Source organism: Varroa jacobsoni, unplaced genomic scaffold (genome assembly GCF_002532875.2).
Source record: "Varroa jacobsoni isolate VJ856 unplaced genomic scaffold, vjacob_1.0 contig02891, whole genome shotgun sequence".
In the NCBI taxonomy this organism is placed as follows: Eukaryota; Metazoa; Arthropoda; class Arachnida; order Mesostigmata; family Varroidae; genus Varroa; species Varroa jacobsoni.
Genome location: NW_019214902.1, coordinates 16178 through 22696, shown reverse-complemented (window position 1 = coordinate 22696; position 6519 = coordinate 16178). Strand labels below are relative to the sequence as shown.

The following is a 6519-nucleotide window of genomic DNA, read 5'->3' as shown; positions in this document are numbered from 1 at the left end:
CCTCCAACGTGTGTGTAATGATCACAACCTATAGGCCTATAGGATTTGATACGAATGGTTAGTTTGAGCTGCCTCTCTTTATGTTCGTACCGTTTGTCTTAACGTTTTGGCTTTGAGTGACGTTAATAACTTATAGACGATGCGCTGTGCGATACCGATAAAAGCTTCGAGTGCGTTAAGCCTTCTCCGACGCCAAGTGAGCGCCCGGAGCTTCAATCAAAAGAATGAAGTCATATGCAGCCATTAGAGTAACGGTTACTTTCACCGTTATCGTGACAGAAACAGCAACAATTGATTGCGAAATAGCGGTATGGTAGGGTCCAGTTACCAAGATACACAGGTGCGGTCCGCTGAAGGCGTAAAAAAATTCCACTTAGATGTTTCGCTGACAACGTTTACATTTGAATTAGTTACTTTGTTAGCAGACCTCGTTGAAGAAGCAAATATTCTAATAAATTCATTATTACTGCGCTTTATCGCTGCTGCGAACGATCCCTGTGATCGTCGTCTCCCCTAAACTCTCACTGCTCTCTAAGAGCTATCTGACTTTGAAGGTGAGATAACGCGAGGCATAAATATACCTGAATCTATGGAGATACACAACGATCTTATCGTTTACGCGCCACATACGTATATCTAAATATAGTTGTTAGCGATGAAAATAATTGCACGTAATAGTTTAGCGTCACCATTTGATCAATCCGGTACTAAACAATTTTCCTTTGGATACTAGCACTTGTTCATAGCACTACTGGTATATCTTGGAAGTTGTTTACCTCATTATATCAATCTAACTTTGTGACCGCTGGAATGACCTCTGTACAGCCCCCACCTCGAATGCCATATAATACTCTAATTTAATTTAAAATAATTACCGCATATCAAATGGCTCATGGATTAGCCAATTCAAATATCTACTCGTAGTTTTTATTAGTTAGAAGCTTGCTGAAGTTTTTTTTCTGTCGCTACCCGACAACTCTAATCCTATGTTCAGCATGTCCTCTCTCTGCATACGGTAGACGAGTATCCACCGTATGCAGAGAGAGATTTTATTCAGGACCAGAAGGGATAAAAACTCTACGGCAGTGGCAGATCAATGTTATCTGCGTCGTGCTGAAATCGGCCCCTGAACACTATATTTACAGACATATGCCGTTCGGGACGGCATCCTATGACGTATACAGCTATGAATATGGTTTTATACCTTCTTTTTTTTATACTTTTTAGTGGTTTTAGAAACACCGATTAGAGTTGTTTTCATAACGAAATACGACTAATACCGCTATCCTACCCCAGAAGACTGAGGACAATAAATTGTATGCATTAACTTTAAAATTCAGGTGAAGGCCTAATTTGCGAAATCCAAATAAACCAAGAGGTCCTCCCCGAATTAAACGACGGACATGCGCCGCCCCCCTTCGCATTCAACGGAGAAACCGTTTAGCCGTTATTTTGGCGGAATGAACGCGCGACAGTGTCTATCCAGTTGCTATGTTATCGATTTAGGTCATCCTAATTGTGTCAACAGGCTGCGTCCTTCTAGTTAGACGTGTCGGCGTCCTGGATCGTTTTCTTCTTCTTCTACTCGTCTTCCTTCTTCTTCGTCCTGTTTACTACATCTGTTCTTTTTGTGTGCATGTCCTCGCCTTCACGGATGCCGACAACAATCGCTCTCACTGTTGCATACTGGAGTCATCCGATGAGCGTCAAAGGCTTTGTAAGTGACGTCGAGGGCTGGCCACTGAACGACGTTCGGTGCATGCCATATCGTCAAGCCAATCTCCGTCACATGCCACACATATGGAGTTTTTAGCTTTGCAGGAAACGTCCGTTTTCAGTCAGGTCTCGTACAGAGCCATAATAAACTGTTGAGCCACGTGTTCAACAAAAAAGACAATCAGGCGATTGGTTTACCCTGTTGGGCACTCTTGTAATAGGATGGTCCGATCCTGCTGTCATGTTTTCATAGTCGATTGTTCTATCGTGGCCAACACCACGTGAGCGCGCGCAAAGCATATTGGACTCCGTTACTATCACTACCAGCCACTTTCTTGTTCCTATGGCTTCCTCTGCTTCGGACAAGATTTCTGCTAGTCTATTCCATATGCGCTGCTTTCGCGCTGTCTCTGCCACTTACGACAGACGTTCGGTAAGAGCTCTTTTGTAAGTTTCCTGTTAAGACTCGATTCGTTGTATCGCCTAAATATCGGGCGCCTAAATTATAAATAAAATAAATAACCTCTCAATTAAAACGTATTAAAAACAAAATGGGTTTCAGGTTTTATTGTCCGATAAATAGCACCATTTTGTATTTGGGACCTGTTGCAAACTGTCTACTCTCATCCTTGCGTCAATTTTCTCCAGAGCAGTGCGTCGTAACCTGTTATACTTGCGTTCTGCGCCTATAAAGTTGCGCTATCCACGTGAGCTTTTTGAGCACTCTCCTTTGAGCTCGTTAAGCTCTAAGAAATCACTATGGACCATGTTTCATCGGAGAGAGTCACGCATCGACTTGTGGGCCACTCAAGCAGTCATGGCGAGGTCCTTCGTTCCATGGGTTACCTTTTTTACTATGGTGAGAAGCGATAAATTTTTTTAAGGTAGGCAGAGTTCATTCAATGTGTCTATTCAATTGCGCTGACCACTTGTTACTCCAGAGAATTGAAGGTGCGGAGTTCAAGCAGTAAAGCAACAGCAGAAAACTGTAGCTTTAAGCTATGGATTACCGAATATAGCGTAATGCATAATGATAGCCAAATCAACAGTAAAAGATGCCTGCCGTTGCTGGGTGAAGATCCAAGAAAAAGGCCAACGAGCCGAGAAAACGCTTACTGCTAGATGGCAGATCACCCACCGAAGGGAACGTACCATTAAATTTGTCATATGTATTTCGAAATCCCTGACATTGATATCAGCATTGTTACAATTACAGTATTTTTATGGCCTACTTTGTCCGCAAGCCTGTCGAATATGCATTTCATCCCAAATATTATTTGTTTCTCCCATTGCTACAGGTCAGTCTACAGGACCCTTCCAAAGTGACTCCCCACGAAAAGTCCCTATCGAAAAAAGAGGCAAGGGGCAACTCGATGCTTCTTCAGCTGAAGCATGCAGTAGCTTCATTACAAGGCTGAGTGAACGGATTACACTGCGTCGACGTTGGTCGTCCACTAGAGGACGTCAGCACATTATACGTATTTCTATACATATATACAACTGAACACGTATTTATTTTCCCATGCAATTCCCATTGCATAGCAAAATAAATATGCATGTGAGATGTTATAATAGTAAAGCGCCGGTTTACCCGAGTCGGATGGCCGGCGTAGCGCGAACAGATGCGCTAAAACCAGGATCTGCAGAGCAATTAGAAAGCGACCGTACCGGTGGACGCCTGCTGAGGCTTTCGCGAGCTCGCGCCGTCGTCATTATCACATGTGCTGAGGTAAATAGCGTGTGTGTGCAACGGAATCAAGCGCAAATTAGTTTTTAATGTATTAAGATAAATCTGTCTATTTGCTAGAACGGCTAATGATTCCAGTGTTGACACGAACTGGCATAGCATAACGCCTAAGTGATTATATCGTGCAGGTAGATGTCCATAGAGATCGTCGCCGAGGGAAGATCATAGATTTAGTGGACATTCCTTCCTGAGTAAATGTCCTGCGAAGACAGGTACGTTTTACTGTTGGCGTGCACTTCAATCATCTAGGCTAGCAATGGTAAACGGTATATAAGTTTGGCAAAAGTGTCTCGAAACTTTCTAATAAATGTAAATATAAAGACTGTCGAGAAGGCTTTGTCGTATCCCTTTATGGCTTACGTCGACAAAGAGCTTCCGTTATAATTTGGTTGTTGTAGATTGTCATGTATACAAACGGAATTCTCCTATGCAACGGCTGCTCAAATATATAGAGTAATAGATTTTACAGTAGACGAACCTTTCGCTGACCAAATATGTTCGCATTCGTGGTCATTTATATTAATAGTACCTCAGAGTTTGAGCAAAGCTACAGATGGCGCGTCACTTACCAGCCAATTCTGTCAGCGTTCAACTTACAACCAAGAGAAGCCAGTAGATGCTATACATTAATGAAACTTATCCTTTTGCTACATCCACACGGCACGGAATACGAGTATGCGTATGGGTCTTCAAGTATGTTATATTCTGTTAAAAAAAATTCATTATAAAAAATATTTTTACCGTAGTTCTAATTGGTAAGGTGCGCTCACGTCTAACTGGGTGCACAATGAACGCATTGGAGAACCACGCATCGCTTCGCAGTCTTCTATATTTCTTCGATGAATCCACACTACATAATGAGATGGTCTTATACCCTGATATTAGATGAATGGCAAACAACGCTAACCAAAAAATAATCTGTCGCTTCTTTTTTCGAAAACAATAAAGGATATTAAAATGATTTCCAGCCGTAGACCTACTATCAAACGATCGAACGAAGAAAAGATTGAAAGCTGAATGTATCCGACCGATCCCATCACCTTTGCAGGTTACTCCGACATTCTTCCATAGAGATCACTACCTAACTACAGGCTGAGTGGCGTACCCTCTCTTGTTCCATTACCGTTGATAGTCTTAGTAAATTAGTGTGACGATGAACGGGATAAGATCTTTACCTAGTAAATGAATGAACTTAATAAAAGGAAAATCAAAAGCTCACCCTTCCGTCGAGTTCTGAATACGCTTCTTTATTAGTCATGCCCATATTTAGAAAAATTGAATGCTATCACCGGTGATTATGCCAGAATAAAAGAAGCTCAAATTCGCCCTGAATTGATAAATATTAGCTGGGCGGTATAATATAAAACTAGCCTCTTTAAATATCTTTAGCAAGCAGTTCAGGAGTTGAATTACACTTGGGCGCACACATTTTCTATAAGCAAAAACAAAAAGAAAAACTCATGCCGGATTCCCAAACATACGAATACCCTAATTTTTAAATAGAGTTTTGCTCGTTGGAGGCTACTCAACAGCAAATCATATTAATCGTCTTATTATTTAGATGCTATGTAAAGCTGATGAACCACGGTAATAAGAAAGAATAGGGAACCTTGTTTCCTCGTTTTTAGAGATCTTTTATTAAAGGTAAATTAATAATTGTCGATACAATTGCGGCTGTGTACAAAGAGTTAGAATACTGTTCGGGCATTAGGCCGGCGGTCCTTACATTTGGCACAACGCTATGTGCCAATTCTGTGAGATAGCAAAATGGTAATGCGGCTATTATGAAAGGTAGGAACACTCAGAGAGGTGGGATTGACGCACGTGTGGTTCGTTCCGCACTGAGAGGAACCGGTGAACGTTTAGGATGGCAACGCTAACATAGTAAAATTAAAGTCAGTAAAGTTAGAAATAAAACGCTTGTTGATCCGAAGAAAGTGCTTGTCATTGCTGTCTAAAGTACGCCCCTTACGTATTTCGACGTACTCTCTATACTTTTTTTTCTACATTTCGAAAGCAAATCGACGACGCTTGCGATATTCGGTGTTAGGCAGAAATCTGTGTCGATTACACGTTCATATTCGTGTTGAAGGGCTCGGCGGACGTGGCCCTATCTATTGTTACATGTAAAATCTCATCTAAAGATCTTACTCTGAAACCACCGCTTTTCTAGACTATTATATTGCGCCACTTGCGCAGATCCTTGTAGATCATAGCGATAATGGGAACGTCTGCTGCCTACAAGGCTATCAGAAACAAATGCATCCATGTCATGGTAGACGTTCGGAAAAAATCTTCCCGATAGCATCTGAATCTGATATTAAGTTATCTGGTAATCTGGTTCGGATGCCCAAATAGTACACTGCAACGGGCGGGTAGCCTTAGCGGATGCCACGATTGCATTAACGGGTTACTGTATATTTAAGCTTAGTCCCGGTCAGGAAATCGCCCGTACAACCAGAACACCTGTCTAACCTGAGATCTTCTAAAACCAGCTAATCAAAAAAAACTTCCTTCTTCTTCTTATTGTCATCATTGAATCAATATGCATTCATGCATAAACGCCAGACGATTTCGAATTACGGTCGCATAAATGGCTTTATTATCGATCCCTTTCAGTCAACTGAAGTAAAATGATTCCTGTTGATTATCAATGAAAACCTAATAAACTGAGCCTGACTATAATAAATTCAAAATATGACCCACTCACCATGCGCAGAAAGTGTCCGCTTGTGGAGTTCCAACAGGGCTTAATGACCCAGCCGCTAGGACTGGGATACCAGGGAGAAATTACGAAAGCCTTTAGCTTTAGTCAACCCATATGGGCCAACCGTTTAGTTCACTCGCCAGTGTATAGGGTTTATCAACTTTGGAGTACTCAGGAGCGTCATCCCAGCTAAAGGCTTTCGGAAGTAGGCGGTGACACTTCTGCCCGGCATTGTCACTCGGCCCACTGTTAATGTTCCATATGTGGATAGTTACTGGGAAACGCAACGAATTTTCATTTTCAACTCCCTGTTCTGCTTTTATCTTGATAGGGGATAGTCGAAATCATA

At 41.8% G+C, this 6519-nt stretch overlaps 1 long non-coding RNA gene across 1 annotated transcript; it reads left to right on the top strand.

Moving 5' to 3' along the window:
• The first annotated feature begins 3369 nt into the window (after positions 1 to 3369).
• LOC147751835 (uncharacterized) lies at positions 3370 to 4591 on the top strand. The gene is made up of 3 exons (XR_015315792.1): positions 3370 to 3445; positions 3592 to 3675; positions 4512 to 4591. It is a non-coding gene; the product is annotated as an uncharacterized LOC147751835 (long non-coding RNA).
• The last annotated feature ends 1928 nt before the right edge of the window (positions 4592 to 6519 follow it).